Source organism: Mirounga angustirostris, unplaced genomic scaffold, assembly GCF_029215605.1.
Source record: "Mirounga angustirostris isolate CCGP_5_RB_7025 unplaced genomic scaffold, mMirAng1.0.hap1 SCAF_8, whole genome shotgun sequence".
Taxonomy (NCBI): domain Eukaryota; kingdom Metazoa; phylum Chordata; class Mammalia; order Carnivora; family Phocidae; genus Mirounga; species Mirounga angustirostris.
In genome coordinates, this window is record NW_026991716.1 from 7,728,518 (window position 1) to 7,747,244 (window position 18,727).

General features: G+C 39.7%; 1 protein-coding gene across 6 annotated transcripts in view; it reads right to left on the reverse strand.

The window, feature by feature from the left end:
* CDKAL1 (CDK5 regulatory subunit associated protein 1 like 1) overlaps window positions 1-18,727 on the reverse strand; it is a 662,439-nt gene that overhangs the window by 433,738 nt on the left and 209,974 nt on the right. The window lies entirely within an intron of this gene.

Here is an 18,727-nt window from a genome sequence, read left to right on the forward strand (position 1 = left end):
CAGCCACAGAACTTCACTTTAATTTACTGCTCTCAACAAATGTGTTAATATTTTCATTGACCTTCTTTCTTTTATGAAACAAACAACAATATATATATAAGAAGATGTGACCATTGACCTAAGAAATACTGCCAAAGGGACAAACAGCTGTGTGCACGTCCTGCAGTCAAAAGTGCTTTACCTATAATATTTGCACATTTCTACTGCACACATGACAGAAACAGAAATATCCTCAGAATGTCATTCCATAAGGTATGCATGCTCTCCAGCATTGACCAGGTATGTATATGAAACAGGAAGGGTTCACTTGGGCACTGGGCCTGCCAGCCAACTCATTGTTGGGGGATTAAAAAAAAAATGCAAAAGCAGACTATCTGCTCAAAGCAAACAGCAAATTAAAGAAATAAAGAATTAGATAGGAGGAGCAAGATGGCGGAGGAGTAGGAGACCTGGTTTTCGACCGGTCCCAGGAATTCAGCTAGATAGGGATCAAACCATTCTGAACACCTACAAACTCAACAGGAGATCGAAAAAAAGAATAGCAGCAACTCTCTGAACAGAAAAGCGACCACTTTCTGGAAGGTAGGATGTGCGGAGAAGTGAATCCGAGGCGATATTCGGGAGGATAGTTGGCCGCTACCGGCAAGTGATAGAGCTGCAGAGCACAAAATCGGAACTTTTAGAAGTCGGCTCCTCTGAGGGACATCGCTCCAGTGGCTAAGCGGGGGATGGAACCCTCGCTGGGACAGTGTGGTCTCAGGACCCTCGGGGTCACAGAAAGACCGGGTGTGCCTGAGTGCGGCAGAGCTCCCAGGTATCGGAGCAGGGAAGCCAGCTGCAGAGACGGAGCTGAGGCGTGGGCTCTCAGCTCGAGATTGCCATAAACCGGGAACCACGGCACAGTCGGGCCACTGCTCCTCCAGGAGGGACCCAACAAGCAGCAGATCCGGGAGACTCCCCTTCCTCCCCCGGGAGGAGTGGCCCGGGAGTGCACCGCAGGGATCTCCTGGGTTTGGAGACTCCACCCGGGGTCGGGTGCCAGAGACAGAAACGCCTGGTCACAGGCTGGGTGAGCACGGAGTGTGGCCAGATACCGGGGAGACGGGAGTGACTGACGGCTTTTCTCTGGGGGCTCACTGAGGAGCGGGCCCCGAGTTCTCAGATCGTCTGGGGCGGAGATTGGGAGGCCACCATTTTCACTCTCGTCCTCCAAAGCTGTACAGAAAGCTTGCAGGGAACAAAAGCTCCCGAGAGCAATCCCGACCAGATTACTTAGCCCAAACCGGACAAGGGTGGGGCAATTCTGCCTCCGGCAAAGACATTTGGGAACCACGGCAACAGGTCCCTCCCCCAGAAGATCAGCGAGAACAGCCAGCCAAGACCAAGTTTACTGATCAATGAGAACGGCAGAACTCCAGCGCTAGGGGAATACTGCACATAGAACCCATGGCTTTTTTACCATTATTCCTTAGTCTTTCAAAGCTATTTTTTTTTTCACTTTCTTTTTATTTTTCCCTTTTTCAATCAACATCTTATCAATCCCTTTTTTAAAAAATCTTTTTTATTTTTGATTTTTAGAGTCATATTCTATCCCTTCATAGTAGTTACCCGTATTTTTGGTATATATATACATATATATATATATATATACACATACATATATAACTTGTTCTCTCTTTAAAATTTTGGGATACACTTTCTTCTAACAGACCAAAATATACCCTAAATCTCTAGTATATGGCTTTGTTCTAGTCTCCTCCCTGATCACATTCTCTCCCCCCCCTTTTTTTAATCCTCTTCTTTCTTCTTTCAACCAACTTCTTATCAATTCCTATTATATAATCTTTTATAATTTTCAACTTCACAGTCATATTCCATCCCTTCATCATATTTACCCTTATTTTTGTATATATATAAGTTTTTCTTTCTTTAAAATTTTGGGAGACACTTTCTTCTAAAAAACCAAAATATGCCCAAAATCTAGAATGTGGTGCTGATCTATGCACCAGGCTGATCATACTTGATCATATTCTGGTTTTTTGTTGTTGTTGTTGTTGTTTGTTTGTTTGTTTCATCTTTTTCTTTTGCTTTTTTTCTTTCTTTCTTTCCCTTCCTTTTCCCCTGGTTTCAGGCCTCTTCTGATCTGTTTAGTGTTTATTTTTCTGAGGTCGTTGTTAACCTGTTAGCATTTTGTTCTCTCATTAATCTATTCTCCTCTAGACAAAATGACAACACGGAAAAAATCACCTCAAAAAAAAAAGAACAAGAGGCAATACAAACTGCCAGGGACCTAATCAATACAGACATTAGTAAGATGTCAGAACTAGAGTTCAGAATGACGTTTTTAAAGATACTAGCTGGGCTTGAAAAAAGCATGGAAGATATTAAAGAAACCCTTTCTGGAGAAATAAAAGAACTAAAATCTAACCAAGTCAAAATCAAAAAGGCTATTAATAAGCAATAAAAAATGGAGGCTCTAACTGCTAGGATAAATGAGGCAGAAGAGAGAATCAGTGATATAGAAGACAAAATGATGGAAAATAAGAAGCTGAGAAAAAGAGAGATAAACAACTACTGGATCACGAGGGCAGAATTCGAGAGATAAGTGATACCATAAGACGAAACAACATTGGAATAATTGGGATCCCAGAAGAAGAAAGAGAGAGAGGGCAGAAGGTATACTGGAGCAAATTATAGCAGAGAACTTCCCTAATTTGGGGAAGGAAACAGGCATCAAAATCCAGGAGTCACAGAGAACCCCGCTCAAAATAAATAAATATAGGTCAACACCCCAACATCTAATAGTAAAACTTACGAGTCTCAGAGACAAAGAGAAAATCCTGAAAGCAGCTCGGGAGAAGAGATATGTAACCTACAAAGGTAGAAACATTAGACTGGCAACAGACCTATCCACAGAGAGCTGGCAGACCAGAAAGGACTGGCACAATATATTCAGAGAACTAAATGAGAAAAATATGCAGCCAAGAATACTATATCCAGCTAGACTGTCACTGAAAATAGAAGGAGAGATAAAAAGCTTCCAGGACAAACAAAAACTAAAGGAATTTGCAAACACAAAACCAGCCCTACAAGAAATATTGAAAGGGGTCCTCTAAGCAAAGAGAGAGCCTAAAAGCAACATAAACCAGAAAGGAACACAGACAATATACGGTAACAATCACCTTACAGGCAATACAATGGCACTAAATTCATATCTTTCAATAGTTACCCTGAATGTAAATGGGCTAAATGTCCCAATCAAAAGACACAGGCTATCAGATTGCATTAAAAAAGAAGACCCATTGATATGTTGTCTGCAAGAGACTCATTTTACACCCAAAGACAGCCCCAGATTGAAAGTAAGGGGGTAGAAAACCATTTACCATGCTAATGGACACCAAAAGAAAGCTGAGGTGGCAATCCTTATATCAGACAAATTAGATTTTAAACCAAAGACTGTAATAAGAGGTGAGGAAGGGCACTATATCCTACTTAAAGGGTCTATCCAACAAGAAGAACTAACAATTGTAAATATCTATGCCCCTAACACGGGAGCACCCAATTATATAAGGCAATTAATAACAAAAGCAAAGAAACACATCGACAACAATACAATAATACTGGGGGACTTGAACACCCCCCTCACTGAAATAGACAGATCGTCTAAACAAAACATCAACAAGGAAATAAAGGCTTTAAATGACACACTGGACCAAATGGACTTCACAGACATATTCAGAACATCCCATCCCAAAGCAACGGAATACACATTCTTCTCTAGTGCCCATGGAACATTCTCCAGAATCAATCACATCCTAGGTCACAAATCAGGTCTCAAACCGTACCAAAAGATTAGGATCATTCCCTGCCTATTTTCAGACCACAATGCTTTGAAACTAGAACTCAATCACAAGAGGAAAGTCGGAAAGAACTCAAATACATGGAGGCTAAAGCACATCCTACTAAAGAACGAATGGGTCAACCAGGAAATTAAAGAAGAATTTAAAAAATTCATGGAAACCAATGAAAATGAAAACACAACTATTCAAAATCTTTGGGATGCAGCAAAGGCAGTCCTAAGAGGAAAGTATAGAGCAATACAAGCCTTTCTCAAGAAACAAGAAAGGTCTCAAGTACACAACCTAACTCTACACCTAAAGGAGCTGGAGAAAGAACAGCAAATAGAGCCTAAACCCAGCAGGAGAAGAGAAATAATAAAGATCAGAGCAGAAATCAATGAAACAGAAACTAAAAGAACAGTAGAACAGATGAACGAAACTAGGAGCTGGTTCTTTGAAAGAATTAACAAGATTGATAAACCCCTGGCCAGACTTATCAAAAAGAAAAGAGAAATGACCCAAATCAACAAAATCATGAATGAAAGAGGAGAGATCACAACCAACACCAAAGAAATACAAACAATTATAAGAACATATTATGAGCAACTCTATGCCAGCAAATTAGATAACCTGGGAGAAATGGAGGCATTCCTAGAGATGTATCAACTACCAAAACTGAAACAGGAAGAAATAGAAAACCTGAACAGACCTATCACCACTAAGGAAATTGAAGCAGTCATCAAAAATCTCCCAACAAACAAAAGCCCAGGGCCAGATGGCTTCCCAGGGGAATTCTACCAAACATTTCAAGAATTAATACCTATTCTTCTAAAACTGTTCCAAAAAATAGAAATGGAAGGAAAACTTCCAAACTCATTTTATGAGGCCACCATTACCTTGATCCCAAAACCAAAGACGCCATCGAAAAGGAGAATTACAGACCAATATCCTTGATGAACATGGATGCAAAAATTCTCACCAAAATACTAACCAATAGGATCCAACAGTACATTAAAAGGATTATTCACCAGGACCAAGTGGGATTTATCCCTGGGCTGCAAGGTTGGTTCAACATCCGCAAATCAATCAATGTGATACATTAATAAAAGAAAGAACAAGAACCATATGATCCTCTCAATAAATGCAGAAAAAGCATTTGACAAACTACAGTATCCTTTCCTGATCAAAACTCTTCAGAGTATAGGCATAGAGAGTACATACCTCAATATCATAAAAGCCATCTATGAAAAACCTACAGCGAATATCATTCTCAATGGGGAAAAACTGAGAGCTCTCCCCCTAAGGTCAGAAACACGGCAGGGATGTCCACTATCACCACTGCTATTCAACATTGTATTAGAAGTCCTAGCCACAGCAATCAGACAACAAAAAGAAATGAAAGGCATCCAAATCGGCAAAGAAGAAGTCAAACTCTCACTCTTTGCAGATGATATGATACTTTATGTGGAAAACCCAAAAGACTCCACCCCAAAACTGCTAGAACTCATACAGGAATTCAGTAAAGTGGCAGGATATAAAATCAATGCACAGAAGTCAGTGGCATTCCTATACACGAACAACAAGACAGAAGAAAGAGAAATTAAGGAGTCGATCCCATTTACAATTGCCCCCAATCCATTAGATACTAGGAATAAATCTAACCAAAGAGGCAAAGGATCTGTACTCAGAAAACTATAAAATACTCATGAAAGAAATTGAGGAAGACACAAAGAAATGGAAAAACGTTCCATGCTCATGGATTGGAAGAACAAATATTGTGAAAGATGTCAATGCTACTTAGAGCAATCTACACATTCAATGCAATCCCCATCAAAATACCATCCACTTTTTTCAAAGAAATGGAAGAAATAATCCTAAAATTTGTATGGAATGAGAAAAGACCCCGAATAGCCAGAGGAATGTGGAAAAAGAAAAGCAAATCTGGCGGCATCACAGTTCCGCACTTCCAGCTCTATTACAAAGCTGTCATCATCAAGACAGTGTGGTACTGGCACAAAAACAGACACGTCGATCAATGAAACAGAACAGAGAGCCCAGAAATGGACCCTCAACTCTATGGTCAACTAATGTTTGACAAAGAAGGAAAGAATGTGCAATGGAAAAAAGACAAGTCTCTTCAACAAATGATGTTGGGAAAATTATATAGCCACATGCAGACGAATGAAACTGTACCATTTCCTTACACCACACACAAAAACAGACTCCAAATGGTTGAAAGTCTTAATTGTGAGACAGGAGTCCATCAAAATCCTAAAGGAGAACACAGGCAGCAACCTCTTCGACCTCAGCCGCAGCAACTTCTTCCTAGAAACATCGCCAAAGGCAAGGGAAGCAAGGGCAAAAAGGAACTATTGGGACTTCATCAAGATAAAAAGCTTTTGCAAAGCAAAGGAAACAGTCAACAAAACCAAAAGACAACCGACAGAATGGGAGAAGATATTTGCAAATGACATATCAGATAAAGGGCTAGTATCCAAAATCTATAAAGAACTCATCCAACTCAACACCCAAAGAACAAAGAATCCAATCAAGAAATGGGCAGAAGACATGAACAGACATTTTTCCAAAGACATCCAAATGGCCAACAGACACATGAAAAAGTGCTCAACATCGCTCGGCATCAGGGAAATCCAAATCAAAACCTCAATGAGATACCACCTCACACCAGTCAGAATGGCTAAAATTAACAAGTCAGGAAACGACAGATGTTGGCGGGGATGCGGAGAAAGGGGAACCCTCCTACACTATTGGTGGGAATGCAAGCTGGTACAGCCACTCTGGAAAACTGTATGGAGGTTCCTCAAAAAGTTGAAAATAGAGCTACCATATGATCCAGCAATTGCACTACTGGGTATTTACCCCAAAGATACAAAAGTAGGGATCTGAAGGGGTACGTGCACCCCGATGTTTATAGCAGCAATGTCCACAATAGCCAAACTGTGGAAAGAGCCCAGATGTCCATCGACAGATAAATGGATAAAGAAGATGTGGTATATATATACAATGGAATATTATGCAGCCATCAAAAGGAATGAGATCTTGCCATTTGCAACGACGTGGATGGAACTGGAGGGTATTATGCTGAGCGAAATAAGTCAATCAGAGAAAGACATGTATCATATGACCTCACTGATATGAGGAATTCTTAATCTCAGGAAACAAACTGAGGGTTGCTGGAGTGGGGGGTGGGGTGGGAGGGAGGGGGTGACTGGGTAATAGACACTGGGGAGGGTATGTGCTCTGGTAAGTGCTGTGAATTGTGCAAGACTGTTGAATCTCAGATCTCTACCTCTGAAACAAATAATGCGATATATGTTAAGAAAAAAAAAAAAAAGAAGATAGCAGAAGGGGAAGAATGAAGGGAGGGAAATCGGAGGGGTAGACGAACCATGAGAGACGATGGACTCTGAAAAACAAACTGAGGGTTCTAGAGGGGAAGGGGGAGGATGGGTTAGGCTGGTGATGGGTATTAAAGAGGGCACGTTCTGCATGGAGTACTGGGTGTTGTGGACAAACAATGAATCATGGAACACTACATCTAAAACTAATGATGTAATGTATGGGGATTAACATAACAATAAAAAAATTTTAAAAAAACTATTACAAAAGAAAATCAGAGTATTTCTAAGAGCCATAAAAATTTTTATAATTTTGAAATTATGCATTGCAATGGTAGAAAATATGGAAGAACAGTACTAAGACTTCCACTCCCTTTCAGATTCTCCAATTATTATTTTTTTCACGTTTACTTTGTCCTTTGCTCATTATATACGTATTTTTTTTTATAACTATACTGAGGTACATACTGTAAGACTCACTCCTTGTAAGTATATAATTTAATGATTTTTTAAAAGACTTATTTATTTGACAGAGAGAGAGAGAGAGCACAAGCAGGGGGAACAGCAGAGGGAAAGGGAGAAGCAGGCTCCCCGCTGAGCAGGGAGCCCGAGCCGGGGCTCAATTCATGACCCTGGGATCATAACCTGAGCCAAAGGCAGATGTTTAACTGACTATACCACCCAGGTGCCCCCAATTTAATGATCTGAAATAAGCACATGCATTTCTACAATCATCACAACAACCCAATTTTAGAACATTTCCATCACCCTAACAATTCCCTCAAGCTTATTTATACTCCACCCTTGCTCCCATTCCAAAATATATCACATTTTGTTCATCTGTTGACCAGCTGGTGCATGTCTGGATTATTTCCAATTAATACCTATTAGAATAATGCTTGCTTCTATGAATATTCACATACAAGTCTTCATGTGGACATATGTTTTCATTTCTCTTGGAAAGACTCCTAGGAATGGAATTCCTGGGTCATATGGTCAATTTATATTTAACTTTATAAGAAACAACTGTTTTCCAAAGTGGTGGTACCATTTTATATCCCATTAGCAACGTATGAGGGTTTGAGTTTCCCCATATTGTCAACAAAGACCTCATGTTTTAACTTTTTTGACAACAGCCATTCTAGTGAGAAGTAATATATTATTGTGGTTTGAGTGAACATGCATTTCCATAATGACTAATGATGTTGAGCACCTTTCCATGTGTTTATTAGCCAACAGCATGTCTTGTTTGGTAAAATGTTGTGATGGTTAATTTTTATGTGTCAACTTAACTAAGCCACAGGGTGCCCAGACATTTAACCAAACATTATCTTGGGTGTTTCTGCCATGGTTTTTCTGGATAAGACATCTGAAATCAGGAGAATGATTAACACTAGTGGACTTTATCCAATCAATCGAAGACCTAAAGAGAAGGAAGAAGCTAAGAGGAAACAACTCTTGTCTGACTGCGGAGCTGGGTCACTGCTCTTTTCCAGCCTGCAGATTCTGACTGGGATACATGCTCTTCCTGGGTCTTGTTTCTGCCCAGTTGCAGACTAAAACGTACACCATCAGCTCCACTGATTCTCGGGCCTTTGGACTTGGACTGGACCTACACATCAGCTCCCTTGGATCTTTAGCTTGCAGACCACAGTGTTGGGAATTCTCAATCTCCGTAATGTCTCCATAATGGTGTGAACCAATTCCTTATCATAAATTTCTTCTCAACACACACACACATCCACACTCCCCACACACACCCACAAATACACACCCACACACATACACACACCCCACACCCAAACACACACACCCCATACCCACACACACACCCTACTACACACACTCTGTTGGCTGTTTCTTTGGAGAACCCTCACTAATAAAAATGTCTACTCCAGGAGTTTGCCAGTATTTTAACTGGAGTAACTGCCTTATTATAGAGGTATAAGAACCCTTTATTCTGCTTACAAAACCTTCTTCAGGTATGTGATTTGTAAGTATTTTCTCGCAGCCTGCAGCTTACAGTTTCACTTTTGTGATAGTATCTTTTTAAAAGTAAATGTTTTTCAATTTAATGAAGTGCACTTTCTCAATTTTTTCTTTTATAGCTCATGCTTTTGCTATTCTAGCTAAGAACTCTTTGCCTAGCCCAAGGGCACAGAGATTCTCCTGTATTTTCTTCTCAACGTGTTACTGTTTTAGGTCTGATCTTTAGGTCTAGAATCCACTTTGTTACTTTTTGTGTATAAGGGTCTAAGTTCACTTTTTGCATATGGCTATTCAATCATCCAAGTGCCATTTCTTTTCCCTCCTCCTTCTTTGTGCTATTGTTGTCACACATATTAACAGACAGCTGCATAAACCCCAAAAACACAGGGCCATAATTATTGTTCTGTACAACTGTACAGTTTTTGTTGTTGCTGTTGTTGTTTTGGGGGGAAGAAGCGGAGGGAGAGAGAGAGTCTTAAGCAGGCTCCACATCCAGCACAGAGCCCAACACAGGGCTCAATCTCATGACCCGGAGATCAGGACCTGCGCCGAAACCAAGAGTCAGAGGTTTAACTGACTGAACCACCCAGGTGCCCCACAGCTACAGTTTTTAAAAAGAGGAAAAACACACATTTACAGAGGACTTTATATGTAGCTGCATATTTAACCATTTCTAACACTCATTCCTTCCTGAGAATTCAACTTATCATTTGATACTACTTCCTTTCTGCCTGAAGAACTTTCTTTACTAATTCTTGTAAAGGAAATCTGCTAGCAACAGATTCTTTGCTTATTTGAGAGAGTCTTCATTTTGTTTAATTTGTGAAAGATACCTTTGCTGGATACAGAATTACTAGTTGACAGATTTTTTCTTTGAGCATTGAGTACAGCTGATCCCTGAACATTGCAGAGGTGAGCAGCACCAACCCCCATACAGCTGAAAATCCACGCATAATTTTTTGGACTCCTCAAAAACTTACCTACTAGTAGCTTACCGATAACATACACAGTTGATTAACAAATATTTTATATGTCATATGTATTATTACATACTTCTTACAATAAAATAAGCTAAAGAAAATGCTAAGACGAGCTAGAGGAAAATATACTTACAACACTGGATTGTAAACAAATCCATGGAGAAGGGGACCACACAGTTCAAAAACCATGTCGTTCAAGGGTCAACTGTCAAAGGTCACCACCTTTGACTCTGTTGCTTCTGATGACAAGTCAATTAATCGATCTTCATGTTGTTCCCCTTGTATATAATGTGTCACTTCTTTCTTATGCTTTCCAGATTTTCTCTATGTGTGGATCTCTGTGATCTTCCTACATGAGGTTCATGTAGCTTTTTGGCTCCATAAAGTTGTTTTGTTTTGTTTTGTTTAACCAAGTTTGGGAAGTTTTCATACAATACTTAAAAAAAAAAAAAAAACTGGGGGGGGAGCATTTTTCTGCATCTTCTTCTGTGGCTCCGTGACACACTTGTTGGTGGGCTAGATGCTGTCCCACAGGATTCTGAGTACCTGTTGATTTTTCTTATTATTCAGAGTGGATCATTTCTATTGATCTGTCCTCAAATTTACTGATTTTCTTCTGCCATCTCAAACCTGCAACTGAGCCCCTTGAATGAACATTTCATTTCAGTTACTGTACTTTTCAACTATAGATGTCTCCTTGGTTCTCTTTTTATCATTTCTATCTTTTTGTGATTCTGTATTCAAGTCATTGCCATCATCCTTTCCTTAAAGGCTTTGACATGGTTTTAGTTAGTACTTGGGAGTCTTTGCTAACTCCAACATTTTTGGTCAAAGACAATCTATACTGACTGGTTTGTTTTTCTTCCTGCATATGGGTATACTTGGTTTCTTTGCATGTATCATAGTTTGTTCAATACAGAACACTGGAGATAATATATTGTAGCAACTCTCAATTCAGACTGCCCCCCACCAAAGGCTGTTGTTGTTTTTCTTTACTAGCTTACCTGGACTAAATCTATGAAGTCTGTCTCTCTACAATGAAAGGTAGTCAATGTCCCTTCTTAGTTCTCCATCCCCACCCCCCACCAGCAAGCATGACTTCCCAGGGGTCAACTCTGTATCTGCATAGTTTTTTTATGGAGGAAAGGCTGGTCACACATTTGTTCAAACACCACGAGCCAGTAAGATTTCTATCTGCTAATGGAACTGTGTATGAGCCAGTGAGGTCACTCAGAGTTAGGGCCATTTTCGAGTCTGCCCCACCTTCCCAAGATGTGCATGCAGGCTCATCAGGCAGGTGAGTGTGGGTGGCTTGGGCCCACTCCAGACTCTGCTGTGCGTCTGCACAACCCCCAGTCAACTAACGGTCTATGGAGACTAAGCAAGCCTCCTATCACTGCCTCACCTGCAGGAAGTCCCTGTTCAATCCCTGCCTAGTCTGCCTGTCCATTCTTCATGCCCAACAGTCCCACAATTTCAAGCAGGTCAAGCCACAGATCCTCCCTGTCACTTGCCATCAAAATCTCCACTTTCATGGACAGTTCTTTGAATCAACTGAGCTGCTTGTTTTTCAGTGCCCAGCTTTGCTGACCTCCTCACACACTCATGCCATAAGCAGATCAAAGCCAACTTTTTCAAAGCAATTATTTAACTTCAAATACATAATTAGTACAAGCATAAGATTCTAAGACAATTATATACATGTTTCATCATCCTTCGTTTCAGAAAGATATATTGCTTCCATCTCCCTCATACAGACAGCTTTTCATGACCAGAAGTAATAAAACCATCAGTCATAGCATTTTTGTGCTAATCACTCTAATAAGAAACATTAAGTCCAGGGCGCCTGGGTGGCTCAGTCATTAACTGTCTGCCTTCAGCTCAGGTCATGATCCCAGGGTCCTGGGATCGAGCCCCGCATAGGGCTCCCTGCTCAGCAGGAAGCCTGCTTCTCCCTCTCCCACTCCCCCTGCTTGTGTTCCCTCTCTCGCTGTCTCTCTCTCTGTCAAATAAATAAATAAAATCTTTAAAAAAAAAAGAAACATTAAGTCCTTCATTCATTCTGAAAATACTTGCTCTGCTGTAGAAACATAGCTGGAGTCAAGCAAGCATTTGGCACACGAGATTTCACAGATCTTCAAGATAAATTCAACTCTTCAATCAAAAGTCCAGTTAATGAAGAGGTGAGCAAGACTAGCATGCTAACATAATAGTTCTCTGAGAGATGCCAAAAGTTCAATAATGACTATGCAAAGGCATGCTATCTTCACACTAGCATGAGACAAATTTCATTATATCCTGCTGAGATTTCAGTAATATGCAGCCTGCACTAATAACATTTGATAAATTATTCATCTTCACTATCTACATGCAAATAAAGGAACATATCTCTGCCTGATGATATAATGAGTTATTTTCCAATCCAATGATTCATTAAAGAGCAGGAGAACTAACAATAGCCTGTTTTTTTTTAATTGAAAAATATAGTACACTGAAGACAAAGTAGGAAATAACATAAAAGTCCCTCATTATATCTGGCCAAAGATGAAAAGAAGAAAATTCAACCACAGAACAGTTTTTTATTTTTTTTCTAATGGACTAGAGGAATGAAACTTTTATTTGCTATAAACCAACTCTTTTAAGAATCCTTGTGCAAACAGACTGCTGATTCAAATTAATTCCTTAAATGTACAGACCGCAGAATAAAAACATACACTGCAAATCATTACCTCTCCTATGTGCAGTTATCAATACTGTAACCATCTAAAACAAATTGAAATTTGACAGGCTAAAGAATAAAAGTGAGATGATTTCTTTGGGAAGGAAAGGAGAGGAAACAAGGACGTTGGAAGAGGGAAACATGTTCAGGGAATAAAGATGTGAAAAGTAAAAAAGGAAATTTTTGGAGCAATTTGTGCTGCAAACAAACATGCCATCCTTACGAAGGGACCATGAAGCAAGGAGCACAATTATACACTCACACACTGCTTCTTTGTTTGCTCCCTTCTGGCCACCGATGCCTCGCCCCGCGATGGGGAAAGCATGCAGCTCAATGAATCCTGATTTATTTTGTGACTACTGTGAATTTCATCACCCTTCATGGCTCGATTGAAGAGAAAGGGGGAGAAATGGAATCAGGACAACAGAGTCTGAAAGAAAAACAGAGTGAAAATACCAGTTCTGACATCATTTCAATCACATAGAGGAAGAAATTAAAGGAGTAAGTATTAATAGGAACAGATGGGAAGAATGATGCTCAGTGTGACCAGATCAACTGATAATAACAGGTGACCACTGAGGAGATGGTGATAAAGATGTAAAGTGATTAAAACAGAGATAAGGAATTTTAGTATGAAGATTTTTTTTAAAAAAGCCGATTGCCTTAATATACAGAATGGGACACACTCAAACATAGTATTTCTGAGATCTTTTATCTTTTCCATTTTATTTTATTTTTTTAAAGATTTTATTTATTTATTTGACAGAGACACAGCGAGAGAGGGAACACAAGCAGGGGAAGTGGGAGAGGGAGAACCAGGCTTCCTGCTGAGCAGGGAGCCTGATATGGGGCTTGATCCCAGGACCCTGGGATCATGACCTGAGCCGAAGGCAGATGCTTAATGACTAAGCCACCCAGGCACCCCTATCTTTTCCATTTTAAATGTAAATTTACGTTTCATCTCCTATAAGTAATGGTCAGATGTGTCTCGGTGGGTTTATTAACCATCTTTAATAAATATCTCCCTAAGTTGTTACTTACCAATGTCACATAAAATTCAGCCCTGTTAAAACCAAATTTAATTTCAAGCCTGAGGCTTTCAGCAGTTTATTTTTCAATCAGCTACAAAATCTTGATTCTGTGCTGGTTTTTATGTTTGATCCAATACACTAAGGAATGTTACTAAACCATTTTATGAGCTAAAATTATTATGTATTACAAAATTTTGAACCAGAAGCTAATTTTTAAATATAATCCACTATTATATGCATATTTGTAAATTCATAATACTGAAAAAAATCTATGTGGAAAAAAATGCGCCTATTTTGTACAGTAATCGCTCTATTAGTTGAATCAATATTCAATGCTGTTTATGGATCTTTGAGAGCAAAATATCTTTTCCAAATCCCACAGTGCTAAATGTTGACAACATTATTGAAATTGAGGGGAAACATGCCACCCATGTCTACTAGAAAGACAGTCTATCAACATGTCAGGAAGGCAACTACAATGGTCATTCACAAACAGAAAAGAATCAACCTCTGGAATATAAGCACATATGTTAATTGAGTGATAGAAACAGGATTACCTACAAAATATGTATTTATTAATTAAATTATGTTTCAACTCACAAACCCATCTTCCCTCCTTTGGTTCTCATAGCTAAAGTGGATTGTACAAATTAGCTTTAGAATATCACTACACATCACAGAAGTACCAGTGATCTGGGAACTTGGGACTCCTGTTGCTTATTTTCCCCTCTTTAATTTTTCCTGTTCTTCTAAAGGCTCTTTAAACAGCCAGACTTTGCTTCAATACTTTAGTCATCCCACCGAATTTCAAAGGCCATTGTTTCCTTAATATGTGACCACCCACCTTCCACCAGCAACAGAGACCTCTCATGTCAAGTTTTCTTGATATCTTACTAACTGCTCTCACTGCACACAAACTCAGTCCTATTTAGCTACACATTCAACAGACCTGTCTGAACCCCAAGCTCTGGGGCAGGCTACTGGAAAACTTCCTCGTGAAACAACCCAACAAGATGCAAGGGGCAGAGGGTAGGAGATTGGCAGAAAATTCAAGCAAAAAGAAAAAAGGATAAATGTACTGCAGACACCAATTCTCAAGTAAATGCAGGCACATCAATTTGAATATTACTTAAGAATATTAGAAAGGAATGCTCAATTTATTTATTTTTTTAAGATTTTATTTATTCATGAGAGAGAGGGAGCAAAAGCAGGTGGAAGGGCAGAGGCAGAGAGAGAAGCAGACTCCCGGCTGAGCAGGGAGCCCAATGTGGGACTTGATCCCAGGACCTGAGCCAAAGGCAGACACTTAACTGACTGAGCCACCCAGGCGCCCCAGGAATGCTCAATTTATTCTGTTCTTCCATAAAATGTTTGGAGTTATTACATGACATATCCTCCACAGGCACTTTTAAATGCTTAATTACTAAGAAAAACAAAAATGTGGCCAAAAATGTGTCTCTGCTCAATCCAATGTCATTCCTCATAGGCAGGCCCTTCTCAAGCAAGAAAGAATTCTCTGATAGTCACTCAAGTGTGACCTTCCCTTGTAACAACTTCATTTTAAAAGGAGAAAGCTAAGTAAAACTAGGAGGAGGTTGGATTAAGTGGGAGTAGCAGCTTTGCCACAAGTCGAAGCTGGAACGCTCTACACAAAGGGCCAGAACAGACTTGAACACACAAAATCGTTCCAATTCAAGCACCAATTTCAGCTTTTAAGATTTCAAACAAGTATGAAGACTTTAAATGTGAACTAGAACAATGACACCTAGGAAAAGATACTAAAGTAAGGAAAGAACAGTCAGACTCAGCTGCCCAAAGAGAATCAGAAGCGTGAATCCAAGTGCAAGTGGAGAGAGCCCTACAGAGGTGCTGACATTATCGATGTGTATCTCCAGAGGTGAACAAAGCGTGAGGGAAGCCGACACCTTACCTGATGGGCAACTGGGCTGGAGAAGAAGCTAAGATGAGGTCAGAAGACAGAGTTTAAATCCCTAGCACTTTGAGGATTATTTAACATCAAAACTCTCGTTGCACAAAAAGGGTACCTACGCTGTAATTATAAGGATGTGAAATTTACGTAGGACCCAAAACCGTGGAAGATAGAAAGATGAAAGCATTTGCTGCAATGGAACATTTTTTAAGACAGTATTTTCCTCCATTTGCAGAGCGCTGCTGACACAACTGATAATCACGATCAGTTGAAGGTCATCACATTAAACAAAAGACACACATAACAAATAATCCACATAAGCAAAATGTCTTCTTACCCTAAAGGAGACACCTTCAGGGGACAAGTTACTGTAAGTGCTGAATTTTGTGTTTTAATGACATCTTTTACAAGCGGATGTACCTTTTATGACAGTGGGAGATTTGTGTGGTGCCGATTTATTTTTCCAAATGTAAATCAAGCATATGCCGAAACACTCAAGAGTTAAAGGCAGACCCATGTCAATAACTCCACATTAGCAGGACCCTTAAAAGAACTCCTAAAGTCACTGGCTGTCTTGCTGTAATAGGCTCTTCTGAATTATAAATTTGCAAAATAGCTCCAAGGCTTTAGTGTTTACAGCAATAAAGCGATGTCTGCTTCAGTTTCGGTATGTAGAGCATCCATGGGCACGACACAGAACTTAATCACTGCTCACGCTCAAACCTACACTCAGAAAATACGGCACCAGGTGATGAAAGCAGAAGTAACAGACCTTACAAAACACGGCATTCAGTCTGCTAGAACATGAGAACAGTAAAATACAGACCTAAGGAACCTGTTAAGCCACAAGCTCCTTATGAACTTCCACAAACTGAACTTTTAAAAACTGAAGTTCAAATTCCCACTTTCAATCATGAATGAAAATTTCAAATTTCCTCCTCTTATTATTCAACCCACGCCCACATGAAGTATGACAGAAGAGAGACAGGAAGTGGAGAAAGTTGGAGAGGTGTCCCATCTATGGACCTTGAAACATTCTTTGTCTGCACTTCATTTCCTCTCTCATCATGAGCTGAACATACTTGTACTGAGGCTGTCTGAAGACAATCGATATGGGAGGAGGTAGGAACCGGGGCACCTGGGGCATACTTGCTGGCTTTAAATTCACCCTTTCTTAGTCCTCAACCCCTTGTGATAGGTGTTATCACTGCCTTTCTATAAAATGACGACAATGGGATAAGCATAGAAATGTAAGGAAAACAAGGATGTGCACTTTATATCATAATACAGTAATGTATATGCATAACAGAAACAAAAGTTCCACAGTATTATAGACGAGCTTTAAAAATGATGTATGAAATATTATTTTATCAATATTGAAACACAACATAAAGACTTCCCAACCTATACTGTCCTGAGTCACCACAACCATTGACTTCTGTCCTAAAGCCATGCAAGGTCTCAAGGAAAACAGACTTGTAAACAAATAACTGGAATGAAGCATCAGAGATGGTCTGATCAGTGTTTCTAGGAACGGTGGAACACCATGAGAGAGGGGTCAACTCTCCCAGGAAAAATCAGGGAAGGCTTCACAGAGAGCTGACCCTGCTGGGCAAGCAGGATACAATTTAAATACACGATTATATGTATTTCACAGTACATTTAGACACAATACTACTAACACAGCAAGCAGAATTCTTTGCTAGAATTTTCCACTTTTTTTTTTTTTTAAGATTTTATTTATTTATTTATTTGACAGAGAGGGACACAGCGAGAGAGGGAACACAAGCAGGGGGAGTGGGAGAGGGAGAAGCAGGCTTCCCACAGAGCAGGGAGCCCGATGCGGGACTCGATCCCAGGACCCTGGGATCATGACCTGAGCCGAAGGCAGACGCTTAACGACTGAGCCACCCAGGCGCCCCGAATTTTCCACTTCTTAAAACCAATCTAGTTAAGAGCCTATCTCGAAAACCAGTTTTCACCGAAAAGATTTATTAAGACTTGGCATGAAGGAGCCCCACTGTGAAAAACCACACCTTCAAAAATGACAATATTTCTAAATATGGTTTATGAAGTAGAAATTATGTGGGCTTGAGATGAATTAAGTCTAATCCAAAGAGTGATCAAATATTATTTTTAAAACTTAATTTTGAGGGGCGCCTGGGTGGCTCAGATGGTTAAGCGTCTGCCTTTGGCTCAGGTCATGATCCCAGGGTCCTGGGATCGAGCCCCGCATCGGGCTCCCTGCTCCATGGGAAGCCTGCTTCTCCCTCTCCCACTCCCCCTGCTTGTGCTCCCTCTCTCACTGTGTCTCTCTGTCAAATAAATAAATAAAATCTTTTAAAAAAAAAACAACTTAATTTTGAGAAATTAATGTCCATTATGAAATGCTAAAGACAGAAAGTCATCTACATCAAAATCCTTCTCCTTACAGCTTCATTATTTATGTAGTCTAAATACAAAATTGAGATAGAAAACATAGTCCACATCCTTAAAAAATATGGAAGGATTTTCCTGACCTACCCATTAGAGAGTAAAACCTATATAAAGTGTATTTCAAATAAAAACCTTCAAAAATTACCCCTAATACACACACCCAAGAGTATTTTTCTCTGTAAAACCTTTTCATTATCTTTTTATTGGTTAGATCAGCTTTTTATTGGTTGCTTACAGTTAAGGTAGACTTTCATTCTCTCACTTCCTAAATTAAGCACCTTTACAGTGAGGTAAGACTCATTCTATTCACAATTTTTTTTTTTTTAATGAAACAAATCTTTACTGACCCCTTACAAAATATTACTTTGCAACAAAATGGGGATGGCTAGTAAAACTGAGGTAGGAGAGGGGGAAAACAGATCACAGAGGAAACGAGAAATGTGA